The following is an 18046-nucleotide window of genomic DNA, read 5'->3' on the forward strand; positions in this document are numbered from 1 at the left end:
TGTAGTGCTAATAGTCCTATAGCAGCCACCAGATTCAGAGAGGGGTTGACAGCAGTGGCACAGTGGATGACAGATAACTGTCTACAGCTCAACGCAGGCAAGACCGAGGTTTTGTTGGTGGGTAAGAAGGCTACCCTTTGGAATGAACACCGGTGGCCAGCATCTCTTGGTCCTACACCACCGCCTAAAACAGTGGTCAAAAACCTTGGGGTCTGGATGGATTCCACTCTTAGCTTCCAGACCCACACCAAGAGAGTTGCAGCTACCTGCGTGGGGCTTATAAGAGGTTTAAAACCTCTCCTGAAATATTTCGACCCGGCAGCGCGTCAGCTCATCATGCAGTCCACAATATTATCCCGCTTGGACTATCCCAGTTCACTGCTCCTAGGAGCCAACAAAGCGGCGATACGGCGTCTTCAGCGAGTCCAGAACTCTGCCGCGAGAGCACTGGTGGGCCTCCCTCGCCACTGCTCTGTGGCGATCACCATTCAAGAATTACACTGGCTTCGGATTGACAAGCGGATCCAGTTTAAAGCGCTATGCTTGGCGTTCAAAATCTTAAAGGCCAATAGCCCAACACTTCTTGGTGGTCTTCTGAATCCCTACGTGCCTCATCGACAGCTGTGCTCCCATGGACAGCATCTGGCGTTTGTGCCACGTTTTAACCATTCTAGGGCCGGAGGATCCTTATTCTGGTACCAAGCTGCCAGGCTGTGGAACTCTCTACCATTATGCATTAGTGCCTTGGATGATTTGCTTGCTTTCCTGAAAGCTATCAAAACTTTTTTGTTTTTATCTGTATAGAAATTGACCTAGACCCTTGCTCAGTTTTCTCTGGAAACTTTTGTCTCAGTTCTGTCAGCGCCGGGATGCCCCGTTGCTGGGGCAGCTGTGCGCTCTAGAAATCCTATAACATAACATAACATAGCACAGTGCCCATTTGTACTGAAAAACAAAGGTTCCTTCCCCTTTTTGAAGGCTGCTTATTTGGTATGGCAGCAAAGCTAGCGTTGTGCATTTTGTTCACCCTCCAAAAAATATACACTTTAACTCGCCTATTTTACTTTCATTTATGTCTGTTGTTGCCAGTGGCGGCTGGTACATAGAGGGCACAAGAGCGGAGCCCCACTAGTACTACAGACATAAATGAAAGTAAAATAGGCGAGTTAAAGCCTCAGGCCCAATAAGAAGTCAGGATAAAGCTGATTGAACGATTGAGACCCAGCTATATACTGAGACCTGATAGAGGGAAGTCAGCAGGCTGAGGCTCCTAACTAGAGAAGAAACGTGTTTATTTGTGTGCGGCGCTTTCTACATGGAACGCATTTACAAGGAAAGTGAGCATTTTATTTATTTTGTCATGAAGGAATGGCTGGCTACAAAGTGGGTGATTCATAGGCAGCCGCATCGGGGGTGTAGTCAATGGTCAGTGTACAGTACACATCGCAAACCGGTGCCCTCTCCAAAGTCAGAAGCTGTGCTCAGCCTCTGGCCATTATGGCCATGAACCCTGTTGCGCAACTTCTACATCGCACGCAGGACTGTGTTCGCCAATCATGGTTGTTGCACAATAAAATTATGATTATTCCAAGCGCTGTAAAGCAGTATTTGCCTGAGTCAATTCACAAGCCTACAGGATTGCTTAAAATCTCACCTTCTACTTAATTGAATAGGGTTGAATATTGCTAAGTTTTAAAATTCAAATGAGTAAAAACCGCTACAGTATTTGCAGTTTTTTTCATGCGGATATTCCGACCTAAGCAGCCGGATTCCGATTCTGTGATACCAAGTGGGGACACACCACACCACACTGCTTGACTTTGCAAGACTTTTTGTGTGAGGAGGACACTCACTGACTGTGTCCTCGTGTGTACTGACTGGCGCGCGCATGTTAAGCCAGCGCACTATTATGTTCGTGTCCCGTTCCTGTGATATAAAAATTAACACTCTTTGAAGTGCAGAGTGACTCTGCACTTCAAAGAGTGTTAGTGCTTATATAGCGGGAACGCAGACTGCAGACACTCAGAAATGTTTCTGAAGCTGGGCTCTGCAGGCAAGCACCCAAGAGATGAGTACCAGCACCGTCTAACTTCAGAAACATTTCTATCTACAAGGAAAGTAATGTTTCTGAAGCTAGACCCTGCTCTGCTGGCACACTGCGCACCGCTGAACAGCATACACGCTGCGTGCCAGTAGGGCCTAGCTTCAGAAACATAACTTTTTGTGGATAGAAATGCTATGTACAAGAAGAGTAATGTTTGTGAAGCTGGGCCCTAGTGGCACGCAGCGGGTGCGTGTATGCTTTTCAGAGGTGCGTGCCAGCAGAGCAGGGCCTAGCTTCAGAAATGTAACTATTCTCGTAGATAGAAATCGAATTCTATCTACAAGAAAAGTTATGTTTCTGAAGCTAGGCCCTGCTCTGCTTGCACGCACCTCTGAAAAAGCATAGATCCTCCATGTCAGCTGTTACAAGTTTTCAGGCACGGGGAGATTACATAATGAGCCCAAAATAACAAGCTGCTGAACTGGGGTTGGATTCATACTTGGTTACCCAGTTGCATATTCAGCAGCTTTAGCTAGGTCACATCTTCTCCCGTGTGCAAAGAGAAGTGCAGAATTTTCAAGATGAGTCAGATTACAGGGTGCTTTATATTGTAAAAGGAGATTAGAAAAGGAATTTGACGTACTTTGTTTCCAGTTGGCGTAGGCCAGTAGTATAGAAATGATACCTTCCATCACCATTCATTTTTGACAGGTGGGAACGCCCCCCGGAAGTGACGTAGGATAATGACAGCAGTTATGAAAATAAAATAAAAAAATAATAAAGACAAGTGTTGTGCAATTATGGCTTCTTTCTGAGTGGGAGTAATGTATTAGGGATGATAAACATGGACAGTATGTAATCCAGCAGCTGGGGGCCGTGTAACATGCCAGGGCACTGCTTTGTAATATGGTGGAGTGAGCTGCAGCAAGCCTAAACATGTAGTTTTCCAATGCTATATTTTGCACATCCTAATAGTAAAGTCTCTGGTGTAAAATGATGCCAGTTATGAAATGAAAAAGAAATAAAATAAAAAAGAAATGAAAACAAGTTTTATGCAACTGTGGCTTCTTTCTACGGGGGAGTAATGTGTTAGGGCTGATAAACCCCGGCCAGTATGTAAGGCAGCTGGGGGCTGTGCAACAGGCCCTTGCAGGGTCTTTAACAGGGTAATGTGTTGACACAAACCTAGACTGTAAGCTTGCTGGGGCAACATCAGGCACAGCTCGAGTTGATAGTCTCTGATGTAAATGACACTAATTATGAAAAGAAAAAATAAATAAAGGCTTGTATTATGCAACTGATGTTTAAAGTCTCTAATGTAAAATGATGCCAGTTATGAAAAGGAAAATAAATCAAATAAAAAATAAATGAAGACAAGTGTTATGCAGTTGTGGTTTCTTTCTACGTGGGAGTAATGTGGCAACTGGGGGCTGCGTAACAGACACTTGCAGGGTTCTTTAACAGGGTAATGTGTTGTCACAAACCTAGACTGTAAGTTTCCTGGTGCAACATTATGTACAGCCTATTTGAAAGTCTCTTATGTAAATGACACTAAGTATGAAAAGAAAAAATAAATAAAGACCTGTGCTGAGGATTTGGCTCTACGTGTGAGTGTGGGGACATGGCTGAGAAACATGGCATTCTTATACTGCATGCGTTAGGGTTCAGCAACATGTACAGGCATATTTTTTCAATGGTAAAATAGGCTGCTGCAGCCCAGAAGGGGATGGACGGCGCAAGTTCCACAAAAGGCGGCAAACCAACCCGGCCTGGGGATGTAACATGATGAAAAAATGCTGGTGCAACACAGAAAGAGCAGGACTAACAAGAGACTCTAAAGAGAGGCAAAACTAAAATGTAAGTTTGCTGATGTAACATTTTCAGCGCCTAATTTTAAACCGCCTAAAAGACTGCTAAGACACGAAGGCTTCTACGCGGGGAGAGAGGTGGCATGGACTGATAAGCATGGGAGTCTTGCAAAAGGTGGCGCCGAGGGTCTGGAAATATGCACAGTCATGATGTTCTTAGACAGGGAGAGGTCGGTGAAAGTATGACTTTTTTAAGGCACGCTTTTAACACCTTGGGAGTGTGCAGAGAAAAAATTGAAATAGGGACGTAACTACACTTGCACTCTGAAATTTGTTGGAGCACCTAATTATATCTTTGCGGGTAAACTGGCTTTGGCAGATGACTACAGAGTTAACATGGCGCAGAGGGGAAACAGCCACGCTGATGAAACACACTCTATACTTAATGTAAGTAGCTATGGATTTTGTTTCTATTCTATAAGGCAGTTCTGGTATTTGTTAAAAACTTTAGACAAGGAATAACTGTAAAATAAGTATGCATATAGGTATTATTGTAGTACTATGTCATAGAGACCTAACAGCTTTAAGAGGGTAAAAATTACAAAATAAAAAAATGCCTTTTATACACATACCTTAAGTGTTGGTGGTCTCCGGCGTCTGTTGTATTACAAGGGGCCAGTTGTGGTAGGTGCACTGGCTGCTGCTCTGCGCACTTTTTCTACCCCAGACACTACATTTTATTGACTGCTTGCCTTCTCCTACTGCATCTTCTGGGAGCACACTCCTCAGCATACTGATACGCGATCTTTACTAAACACAGCTAGCATTCCAGTACTTGTAGTGCTGGCTATTCTCAGTCTCACACTGTTTAGGGGCAGTACAGTAATGTTATTGGGAAATCGACAATGACAATACTTCCTATCAACATTTTATGCATGTTTGCATTCATTTAAGAAGACTACTGATGTTTTCAGGGTGAGTGTGAAAACATCAGTTGATGCTGTTAGTCTAGTACATTTGTATTTACAGCAGCCAGGATACAAAGTGCACATCCGAGGGCTCAGACCACACCATTGCATTTAAGAATTACAGACGTGGCATTACATTCCTCAGCACCCTTCAATTGTATCCCCTTATTTGGCACCGCTGATAGCCTCCTCGTGATTGTCTTCTGTTCAATCCACTGCAGTATTGACAACACTTGTTTATTGTAGTTTTACTGCTTTGAGTCCATGTCTCATGGATACACAGGTTTTGCTCTCTTGATCTCAGTTGCAAAAATTGTACACTGTCGACCATTCTTTGTAGTGGTTAATTTGTAAAAAATAAGGGCTGGGGCTCTTGTCAGGAGGCAGCTTGGCCCAGCCCATTTCTCCTGTTAGCACCGCCTAAAACAGAACTAACTACCAACCACGAAAGTGGGGAAAGGATGTGGCGTAATGGCCAGAGTTGCTGACTTCGGCACATGGGAACCAGGTTTGAGCCACGGCATCGGCTCAACATCCTGTGATTCCGGACAAATCACTTAATCTCCCTATGCATAAATGAATGTGTCCTTAACTGGTTCTAATGAAAAGCACTGGTGTTGATGATTAAGCGCCGGCTGAGCACTGGAAAACACCAGCTCAAATTAAGCACTGATTCTTATGCTTCTTTGTGCTGGAGCTAAAACATACATGAACCTGTCAATCTGTGGAAACTATTCCTAAATGAAAGTGCCTTGAAGTACATGTGCTGAGGCAGGAGGACAGATCCATACTCCCATACACAGAGTATACTCCTTGGGTTGTACATTCCCAAAGGTACCATCCAGTGCAGATAGAAAAACACAAACTTCTTTTTGTCCACACCTATATCACTCACAATTACCAACAACTGGCGCCCCCCGGGTGTTGGAACTAGGGGTGCAGTAGGTGCTACAGCACCCCCAGACCTGGAAGGAGTTAAGAAAGGTGATGGAAAACAGTGAAGACTTTCAATCTGTGAAATTTTCAAACAGCATTAGCTGTGTGCTCAAAAGCAGTGAAAGATCAACGGAAATTAAGGAGAGCCCAGAGAAAAAAGGTATGCCACTCTTGTGAGAGTGTGATATCAGATTACAAGAACGAGGCACATGAAAGGCATTAATGTAACCAATAGCTCCTTTTTAAAGTTTGCCAACATCGCAAACAAGAATCATTTGAGTCTTTTAATTGGGAAATGTGGAGACAGACATGTGTTAAAGTAGGGTGCGAAAACAAACCAATCCACAAATTATTTTACCCTTGCGTGCATGCATGGCTAAAACCACTCCGATTTATGAATGGTCTCTTCTAAGTACCTCATTTCTTTAATATTTGTTTTAAAAATAAATTGACACAATGTATTCGCATGTTTCATAATATCGCACCATAATACAAACTGAACCACATTTTCACTAAAAAAGGTCTCAGAATATCATTCACCCGCTTCCATCCCTTCAGCTCCCCACTTAAAACTTTTTGTCATGCTCATTTGATACACTTGCTTGTTCAGTAACAGAAGGATGCTCTTAGAACACCCACAGTTTTAGCGTGCTGAAGACCCTGGCCAGCATTCTGAATGAGAAATGTGTTCTAGCATCACTGATGGCTTTTCAGAGCTCATGTGACATTGTTCACCAGATGACCCCTTTCAAGTTCCCTGGGAAGCAGATCCCACATTGGTTTATGCTGTAGAGCACTTCTGCGGATGAGTCTAGACCTTCCATATTGTAGATGACAGACCTTTAAAATCTACATACTTAGTGTTTCAAAATAGGACTTTCTGTGGTGTATTGAGCCGAAGAAGAAAATGGACTTGGATATCCAGAAAGCGAGGAAGTAAACCTGATACTGTGTTAGTAGCAACCGTGCAAATAGAAAAGAACTCTTTGTTATGTTATGGTAGGTGTTTTATTTAGCCACCCTACACTATTTACATGGTCTGTTAACCCCCTTAAGTGTTATGGCAGTTTTCTCTCCAACAGAAGGTTCATTTATTGGGGAAATCAGACTTGTGTATTCCTGATATGTTGTCAGTGTGTTTGTGGTGGCTTTGCTCAATTTGCACTGTGGTGTTGTGTCTCTGTCCCTGAGCCTCGAGGTTATTGTTTGTCCATTTGTGGATGTAAACAAGCAGATGCCTTTGGGTGAGGGCTGTGTGGTTTGCATTATATTTTTATATTATACTAGAGCTCTGTTTGGCCCAGCAGTGTGAGGTTTTGCTGGGAGAGTTTTGCCATAATAGATGGTTTATACTAGATGTTGAACACCCTCATTTTCTGGGTAAGACTTGTGTCTTGCTGTAACTTGTGTAAAGAAGCAGGTTGGTATGGTTTAGACTGATGTGGTGTTGCAGTGGGTGGTGTGGGGAGTCAAGTGTGTTTTTGGCTATTGTACTACAATGAATTGTATAGTAATTACATTGCAATTTAGTGTGGTAAGGTATGGTGCTATGAAGCATTTGGTGATGTGGTACACAGACCTTTAAGGTGAGATGTAATGATATGGTGTGCCAAAGTCTGAGAAAGTGTGGCATGGTGTGGTATTGAGTGTGTTGAGAGTGGTGTGTACTGAGAGATGTGGTGTTGAAAATTGATGATGTGACATGATGGCATATGTTAGTGTATGAGCTGTAGTGAGGTAGACTGAAGTGGAGTGGTGAATATGAGATTATCTTGTGTGGCATGTTGGTGTTCGCTGGTACAGTGTGGTGATATGTACTGATTGAACTTTGTTGTTGTATAGTTCTGCTGTGCTGTGATGTGCAATGTAATGGCTCTTATATGGATAGTTGTGGTATTGAAGTGCATGTTTACTACATGGTGTGGTGTAGTCTGATGTGGAAGCATAGGGAACTATGGGAGGGGTTGATAGAGGGGTGGGGTGCAATATGATAGCCTGTGATGTGGCTTGGTATAAAGTGTGGGATGTTGTAATCTGGTATAAGTATACTTGCATCCGGTGGTGCAATGTATAGGATGTTGCATTTTGGTGTGGTGTAGATTGGTGTGGGGTACATTAGTGTGGTGTTAGATTTTGTGGTGCTATCTGGCATATGTGGTATGGTGAACAGGGAGGTGTGTTGTGGTACAGTATGGTGTGTTGTATACCATAGAATGTATGGTCCTGTGTGGAGGTATTAAGTCAAGGAGGATGCTGTGAGGTGCGGTGGCGTGACGGGAAGAGTTTTGCCATAATAGAGAGATGGTTTATACTAGACGTTGAGCAACCTCATTTTCTGTGTCTGATTAGTGTCTTGCTGTAACCTGTGTAAAGAAGCAGGTTGGTATGGTTTAGACTGATGTGGTGTTGCAGTGGGCTGTGTAGGGTGGTGTGGGGAGTCAAGGGTGGTTTTGGCTATTGTACTACATTGGTTGTATAGTAATTACATTGCAATTTAGTGTGGTATGGTATGGTGTTATGTGGCATTCGGTGATGTGGTACACAGACCTTTAAGGTGAGACGTAATGAAATGGTGTGCCAAAGTCTGAGAAAGTGTGGCATGGAGTGGTATTGTGTGTGTTGAGAGTGGTGTGGTACTGAGAGATGTGGTGTTGAAAATTGATGATGTGACATGATGGAATATGTTGGTGCATGATATAATGTGCTGTAGTGAGGTAGGCTCAAGTGGAGTGGTGCAATATGAGATTGTCTTGTGTGATATATTGGTGTGTTCGGGGGTGCGGTGTGGTAATATGTACTAAATGAACGTTGTTGTTGTATAGTTCTGCTGTGCTGTGATGTGCAATGTAATTGCTCTTATATGGATAGTTGTGGTATTGAATGGCGTGTATACTGCATGGTGTGGTGTAGTCTGATATGGAACCATAGGGAGCTGTGGGAGGGGCTGATGGATGGGTGTGATGCAATATGATAGCATGTGATATGGCTTGGTATAAAGTGTGGGATGTTGTAATCTGGTATAACTATACTTGTGTCCGATGGTGCTATGTGTAGGATGTTGCGTTTTGGTGTGGTGTAGATTGGTGTGGTGTACATTAGTGTGGTGTTAGATTTTGTGTTGCTATGTGGCATATGTGGTATTGTGAACAGGGAGGGGTGTTGTGGCACAGTAGGGTGTGTTGTGTTGTACAGCATAGAATGTATGGTCTTATGTGGAGTTATGAAGTCAACAAGGGTGCTGTGAGATGCGGCAAAGTGACGGGAAGAGTTTTGGCATAATAGATAGATGGTTTATACTAGATGTTGAACACCCTCATGTTCTGTGTCAGACTTGTGTATTGCTGTAACATATGGAAAGAAGCAGGTTGGTATGGTTTAGGCTGATGTGGTGTTGCAGTGGGTGCTATAGGGTGGTGTGGGGAGTCAAGTGTGGTCTTGGCTATTGTACTACATTGGGTTGTATAGTAATTACATTGCAATTTAGAGTGGTAAGGTGAGGTATGGTGTTATGTGACATTTGGTGATGTGGTGCACAGACCTTTAAGGTGAGACGTAATGAAATTATGTGCCAAAGTCTGAGAAAGTGTGGCATGGTGTGGTATTGTGTGTGTTGAGAGGGGTATGGTACTGAGAGATGTGGTGTTGAAAATTGATGATGTGACATGATGAAATATGTTGGTGTATGATATAATGTGCTGTAGTGAGATAGACTGAAGTGGAGTAGTGCAATATGTGATTGGCTTGTGTGGTATGTTGGTGTGTTCGGTGGTGCAGTGTGGTGATATTTGTGCTAAGTGACCTTTGTTGTTGTACAGTCCTGCTGTGATGTTGCATGTAATTGCTCTTATATGGATAGTTGTGATATTGAATGGCATGTATACTGCATGGTGGGGTGTAGTCTGATGTGGAACCATAGGGAACTATGGGAGGGGTTGATGGATGGCTGTGTTGCAATATGATAGCATGTGGTGTGGCTTGGTGTAAAGTGTGGGATGTTATAATCTGGTATAAGTATACTTGTATCCGGTGGTGCAATGTGTAGGATGTTGCGATTCAGTGTGGTGGAGATTGGTGCGGTGTACATAGTGTGGTGTTAGGTTTTGTGTTGCTATGTGGCATATGTGGTATGGTGAACAGGGAGATGTGTTGTGGTACAGTGGGGTGTGTTGTGTTGTACACCATAGAATGTATGGTCCTGTGTGGAGGTATGAAGACAACGAGGGTGATGTGAGGTACGGCAACGTGACGGGTTATATGGTCGTAGTGAGTGGTTGCCGTGTGGAGTTGTTGTGTGAGATAACGGGTGGTGGTCTCATTTAGGATTTCCACCCTTGTTCCACATCCTCTGGGTGCTATCTGGTAAGGTGTGAATTGATCTGGACTAACGTTTTGTGATGCGAGTTCCATTGTGCTGAACACATTATAGTGTGGTGTTAAGCTTACTGATTATATTGTGTGCCAGGTGTAGTGATGATGTAGTATGGTACGGAATTGGTTGGGGTGGTGATGTTTTGGTGGGGGGCAGGTTGATATTGTATAGTCTGGAGGTGTTTTGGAGTGTGCTGTGGTGAATGCTGTTATCATATAGCAGGACAACAAAAACCCTTTAACTTATTTTAGGATCCCGGAAAACATAGCAGTCTGAGTCGAAGACCAAGTTATACTGGAAACAGAGTTAATTAATTATTAATTACATTTACAATTGGTGTGTCACCCTTCTACTCATGTTCAGGTAGTGGTAGAAGTGGGATTGAGGATGCTTCCGTTGTGGACCCAACAGTGTACCAAGTGGCAGTAGGTCAAATACATTTTCAATAGCTCTTAAATAGTATTCTCAAAAGGTCCTACAAGAAAGCAAGCTTTTCACATAGCCTTCTCGGCCAGACTGCTAGATAAGCACAAAATGGCAGTGCAAAAAATATTGCCTTAGTTAGTCTAGCAGTTGCTAAATCCAAAGTACACCCTAAAGTACCATCTTCCATCTTACAAAGATATGTTCCAAGGAAGTACTCTACTTATTTATTCATTCATTTTGAAGGTGTGGCTAAGAATGCAGCATCTTAGGCACTATTGTTGGGCCAGTATACCTCCTCTATCAGCAGAAGTCCAAGCTGCAAGTCAGGCCGCTAATCCTGTGAGTGCTACACCGTATGAAGATCTTAAATAAGCCATTATAGCGAAAATTGGTCTCAATGAAGAGAATTACTGAGTTGTGCTCAGAGAGAAATGTGGGCGTATAAGGAAATCCCTAGGCATTATTCTTTAGAGTCAAAGACTGAGGAGAAATATGGTACAGATGGGTTTGGCTAGTGAAGGTTATAAATAACATATATATGGAGTCATTCATGGATATTTTACCTTCTAGTACTGTAAGATGAGCAAAGCAACGTACCATGGTAGGCCTACAGGAAGCCATTAATATAGCTTTCTACAGTCCTTGTGCTCAAGATTGGAAATTTGGAATAATTTGAAGTTAACACCCACTCCTAATGTCTGTAAAGGCCCACTCATTTCTCCAAGAATATATTTTTTTCTAATGGCTCATTATTTCCATAATGGAGCAGAGAAGATCACCTCCAAAAATAGGCCACCTTTAATGTTAATCTCTCAGGGACCACAATGCTTTAATTGTGGTGAATGGGTCATCTTGGTTGAGTGTGTCTTAGGAAAACACTAGCAGAAACATTCATAAGCACACTAAGCTTCCTTGGCGTGCCTTCCTGCTAGTGTTTTCCTAAGACACACTCAACCAAGGTGACCCATTCACCACAATTAAAGCATTGTGGTCCTTGAGAGATTAACATTAAAGGTGGCCTATTTTTGGAGGTGATCTTCTCTGCTCCATTATGGAAATAATGAGCCATTAGAAAAAAATATATTCTTGGAGAAATGAGTGGGCCTTTACAGACATTAGGAGTGGGTGTTAACTTCAAATATCTCCCAATTTCCAATTTTGAGCACAAGGACTGTCGAAAGCTATATTAATGGCTTCCTGTAGGCCTACCCTGGTACGTTGCTTTGCTCCTCTTACAGTACTAGAAGGTAAAATATCTATGAATGACTCCATATATATGTGTACCAAACCCATCTTTACCATATTTCTCCTCAGTCTTTGATTATAAAGAATAATGCCTAGGGATTTCCTTATATGCCCACATTTCTCTCTGAGCACAACTGAGTAATTCTCTTCATTGCGCCCAATTTTCGCTATAATGGCTTATTTAAGATCTTCATATGGTGTAGCACTCACAGGATTAGCGGCCTGACTTGCAGCTTGGACTTCTGCTGATAAAGGAGGTATACTGGCCCAACAATAGTGCCTAGGAGGCTGCATTCTTAGCCACACCTTCAAAATGAATGAATAAATAAGTAGAGTACTTCCTTGGAACCTATTTTTGTAAGATGGAAGATGGTACTTTAGGGTGGACTTTGGATTTAGCAACTGCTCGACTAACTAAGGCAATATTTTTTGCACTGCCATTTTGTGCTCATCTAGCAGTCTGGCCGTGAAGGCTATGTGAAAAGCTTGCTTTCTTGTAGGGCCTTTTGAGAATACTATTTAAGAGCTATTGAAAATGTCTTTGACCTACTGCCACTTGGTACACTGTTGAGTCCACAACGGAAGCATCCTCAATCCCACTTCTACCACTACCTGAACATGAGTAGAAGGGTGACACACCAATTGTAAATGTAATTATATAATTAATTAACTCTGTTTCCAGTATAACTTGGTCTTCGACTCAGACTACTATGTTTTCCGGGATCCTAAAATAAGTTTAAATGTTTTTGTTGTTCTGCTATATGATAACAGCATTCACCACAGCACACTCCAAAACACCTCCAGACTATACAATATCAACCTGCCTCCCACCAAAACATCACCACCCCAACCAATTCCGTACCATACTACATCATCACTACACCTGGCACACAATATAATCAGTAAGCTTAACACCACACTATAATGTGTTCAGCACAATGGAACTCGCATCACAAAACGTTAGTCCAGATCAATTCACACCTTACCAAATAGCACCCAGAGGCTGTGGAACACGGGTGGAAATCCTAAATGAGACCACCACCCGTTATCTCACACAACAACTCCACACGGCAACCACTCACTACGACCATATAACCTGTCACGTTGCCGTACCTCACATCACCCTCGTTGACTTCATACCTCCACACAGGACCATACATTCTATGGTGTACAACACAACACACCTCACTGTACCACAACACACCTCCCTGTTCACCATACCACATATGCCACATAGCAACACAAAACCTAACACCACACTATGTACACCGCACCAATCTACACCACACCGAATCGCAACATCCTACACATTGCACCACCGGTTACAAGTATACTTATACCAGATTATAACATCCCACACTTTACACCAAGCCACACCACATGCTATCATATTGCACCACAGCCATCCATCAACCCCTCCCAAAGTTCCCTATGGTTCCACATCAGACTACACCCCACCATGCAGTATACATGCCATTCAATATCACAACTATCCATATAAGAGGAATTACATGCAACATCGCAGCAGGACTGTACAACAACAAAGGTCACTTAGTACATATATCACCACACTGCACCACCGAACACACCAACATACCACACAAGCCAATCTCATATTGCACTACTCCACTTCAGTCTATCTCACTACAGCACATTATATCATACACCAACATATTTCATCATGTCACATCATCAATTTTCAACACCACATCTCTCAGTACCATGCCCCTCTCAACACACACAATACCACACCATGTCACACTTTCTCAGACTTTGGCACATCATTTCATTACGTCTCACCTTAAAGGTCTGTGCACCACATCACCAAATGCCACATAACACCATACCTCACCTTACCACTCTAAATTGCAATGTAATTACTATACAACCCAATATAGTACAATAGCCAAGACCACACTTGACTCCCCACACCACCCTATACCACCCACTGCAACACCACATCAGCCTAAACCATACCAACCTGCTTCTTTACATATGTTACAGCAATACACAAGTCTGACACAGAAAATGAGGGTGTTCAACATCTAGTATAAACCATCTATCTATTATGCCAAAACTCTTCCCGTCACTTTGCCGCATCTCACAGCACCCTTGTTGACTTCATAACTCCACATAAGACCATACATTCTATGGTGTACAACACAACACACCCTACTGTGCCACAACACCCCTCCCTGTTCACCATACCACATATGCCACATAGCAACACAAAATCTAACACCACACTAATGTACACCACACCAATCTACACCACACCAAAACGCAACATCCTACACATAGCACCATCGGACACAAGTATAGTTATACCAGATTACAACATCCCACACTTTATACCAAGCCACATCACATGCTATCAGATTGCATCACACCCATCCATCAGCCCCTCCCACAGCTCCCTATGATTCCATATCAGACTACACCACACCATGCAGTATAAATGCTATTCAATACCACAACTATCCATATAAGAGCAATTACATTGCACATCACAGCACAGCAGAACTATACAACAACAAAGTTCATTTAGTACATATTCCCACACCGTACCCCCGAACACACCAACATACCACACAAGACAATCTCATATTGCTCCACTCCACTTGAGCCTACCTCACTACAGCACATTATATCATGCACCAACATATTCCATCATGTCACATCATCAATTTTCAACTCCACATCTCTCAGTACCACACCACTCTCAACACACACAATACCACTCCATGCCACACTTTCTCAGACTTTGGCACACCATTTCATTACGTCTCACCTTAAAGGTCTGTGTACCACATCACCGAATGCCACATAACACCATACCATACCACACTAAATTGCAATGTAATTACTATACAACCAATGTAGTACAATAGCCAAAACCACCGTTGAATCCCCACACCACCCTACACAGCCCACTGCAAAACCACATCAGTCTAAACCATACCAACCTGCTTCTTTACACAGGTTACAGGAAGACACTAGTCAGACACAGAAAATGAGGTTGTTCAACATCTAGTATAAACCATCTATCTATTATGCCAAAACTCTTCCCGTCACTTTGCCGCATCTCACAGCACCCTTGTTGACTTCATAACTCCACATAAGAACATACATTCTATGATGTACAACACAACACACCCTACTGTGCCACAACACCCCTCCCTGTTCACCATACCACATATGCCACATAGCAACACAAAATCTAACACCACACTAATGTACACCACACCAATCTACACCAAACCAAAACGCAACATCCTACACATAGCACCATCGGACACAAGTATACTTATACCAGATCACAACATCCCACACTTTACACCAAGCCACATCACATGCTATCATATTGCATCACACCCATCCATCAGCCCCTCCCACAGCTCCCTATGATTCCATATCAAACTACACCACACCATTTAGTATACACGCCATTCAATACCACACCTATCCATATAAGAGCAATTACATTGCACATCACAGCACAGCAGAACTATACAACAACAAAGTTCATTTAGTACATATTACCACACCGTACCCCCTAACACACCAACATACCACACAAGACAATCTCATATTGCACCACTCCACTTGAGCCTACCTCACTACAGCACATTATATCATGCACCAACATATTCCATCATGTCACATCATCAATTTTCAACACCACATCTCTCAGTACCACACCACCCTCAACACACACAATACCACTCCATGCCACACTTCCTCAGACTTTGGCACACCATTTCATTACGTCTCACCTTAAAGGTCTGTGTACCACATCGCCAAATGCCACATAACACTATACCATACCACACTAAATTGCAATGTAATTACTATACAACCAATGTAGTACAATAGCCAAAACCACCCTTGACTCCCCACACCACCCTACACAGCCCACTGCAAAACCACATCAGTCTAAACCATACCAACCTGCTTCTTTACACAGGTTACAGCAAGACACTAGTCAGACACAGAAAATGAGGTTGTTCAACATCTAGTATAAACCATCTATCTGTTATGGCAAAACGCTTCCCGTCACTTCACCGCACCTCACAGCATCCTCCTTGACTTAATACCTTTACACAGGACCATACATTCTATGGTATACAACACACCCTACTGTACCACAACACACCTCCCTGTTCACCATACCATATATGCCAGATAGCACCACAAAATCTAACACCACACTAATGTACCCCACACCAATCTACACCACACCAAAATGCAACATCCTACACATTGCACCACCGGATGCAAGTATACTTATACCAGATTACAATATCCCACACTTTATACCAAGCCACATCACAGGCTATCATATTGCACCCCACCCCTCTATCAACCCCTCCCATAGTTCCCTATGCTTCCACATCAGACTACACCACACCATGCAGTAAACGTGCCCTTCAATACCACAACTGTTCATATAAGAGCCATTACATTGCACATGACAGCACAGCAGAACTATACAACAACAAAGTTCAATCAGTACATATCACCACACTGCACCAGCGAACATCAACATCCCACATAAGATAATCTCATATTGCACCACTCCACTTCAGTCTACCTCACTACAGCTCATACACTAACATATGCCATCATGTCACATCATCAATTTTCAACACCACATCTCTCAGTACCACACCAATCTCAACACACTCAATACCACACCATGCCACACTTTCTCAGACTTTGGAACACCATATCATTACATCTCACCTTAAAGGTCCGTGTACCACATCACCAAATGCTTCATAGCACCATACCTTAACACACTAAATTGCAATGTAATTACTTTTTTTTTTTCTTTTTTTTGTGTCCTCATCTTTCGCCCTCGGTGATCAACTAGTAGCGTGTGGAAAATAACTTTACTGTCTCAGATAATCTGGAAGGAGCTCACGAGTAACCTCCCTAATTGCCCCACAGTAAGTAGGGTCATATTCCAACTAGGCCACTTTGGAACAACCGCCTGGGACACATGCTGCGTTCATATACCCAATCCTGCAACGGTTTCAACTTTGTTGGGTATAGTCAAGTAGAGGAGAAGATACCAAGCAGCGTAATCATTGGACCTTGGGGAAAAAGAAAAAAAAAAAAACAAGATCAAACCAAGATCCATTACCAATTTAGTAGCCTCCAGAAGTTTCTCTTATTTTGGTTTCCTGATCTAAAAAGGTCCATCTTTGATACTTGTAGCACTGACATTTGCCAGTCCAGCAAGGTAGGAGGTAAAGGGTCTTTCCATTTCTTACATATTTCTCTCCTTGCCAACAACACACAGAAGAAAATTAGATCTTTTGCTGGACCATGAAACTCTGGAGAAATACCAAAAATAACAAGGGCGGGACATAAAGTTAATTGGGATCCCAAGGAGGTGGATATTGAAGTAGTGACTGAGGTCCAAAACGATGATAAGAGTGGGCTATCAGAAAACATGTGTAAGTCCGAAGCCTCTACCAGTCCACATTTAGGGCATGAAACCGGTGAATTATCCGAGAACTTCGACAAACGTAGGGGCAAGTAGTAGGCCCTGTGTAATGTAAACGAATGGTTACGGCGCAACCAAGATGGTTTTACAATGCTCCACATGATCTTAAAAGAATCGTACCACATATTTTCTACACTAATATCCATACTATGTGTAGACCACAACTGCTCTGGTAGCTGGAACTCACCCTCTGCTTCATCTAGAATAAGATTATACCAGAATGAGACCTCTTTCTTGAATGGAGGTTTATCTGTTAGGAGAGACACCAGTGTACTATCCCCTCCCAGCTGAAATCTGCCTTTAAGAGAGGTCTGTGAATGTGAGTGTGCCCAACTTTGCATTTGAAGGTATTTAAACCTGGAGAGCCGAGACCCCACTTTTAGTCTCAATACCTCCCACGGCAGTAGGGTTCCCTCAACAAAGATATCCCCCCAAACTACCAAACCTGACTCGCGCAATGGTGTTGCAAGACTATCTAGCAGCCATATCGGGGAGCCAGGAGAGTTCCATAATGGAGCCTTACCAGAGTAGTAGTCTATTCTAATGGTGCACCTCAATTTAGCCCATGTTCTACATGCATCTCTAAGCACCTTCAGTTTTATTTTCTTAAAAAACTTGGGGTCCCCAAACTTAAATAAAAATTCTCGATCAGCCACTTTTTCTCCTCTGAGTAATGCAGCAAACATATGCCCACAACCTAGATTTATCGGGGATTTTAACAACATCCTAACATGA

The 18046-nt window shown here is 42.8% G+C and overlaps 1 long non-coding RNA gene across 1 annotated transcript in view; it reads right to left on the reverse strand.

Annotated features, from left to right (window-relative positions):
* Nucleotides 1–4611, reverse strand: part of LOC144770151 (uncharacterized) — a 206906-nt gene extending 202295 nt beyond the window's left edge. The window contains exon 1 of the long non-coding RNA XR_013598813.1: nt 4485–4611. This is a non-coding gene — a long non-coding RNA (uncharacterized LOC144770151). The remainder of the gene's footprint in view (nt 1–4484) is intronic.
* Nucleotides 4612–18046: the final 13435 nt, after the last annotated feature.

Source organism: Lissotriton helveticus, chromosome 1_1 (assembly GCF_964261635.1).
Source record: "Lissotriton helveticus chromosome 1_1, aLisHel1.1, whole genome shotgun sequence".
Classification (NCBI taxonomy): domain Eukaryota; kingdom Metazoa; phylum Chordata; class Amphibia; order Caudata; family Salamandridae; genus Lissotriton; species Lissotriton helveticus.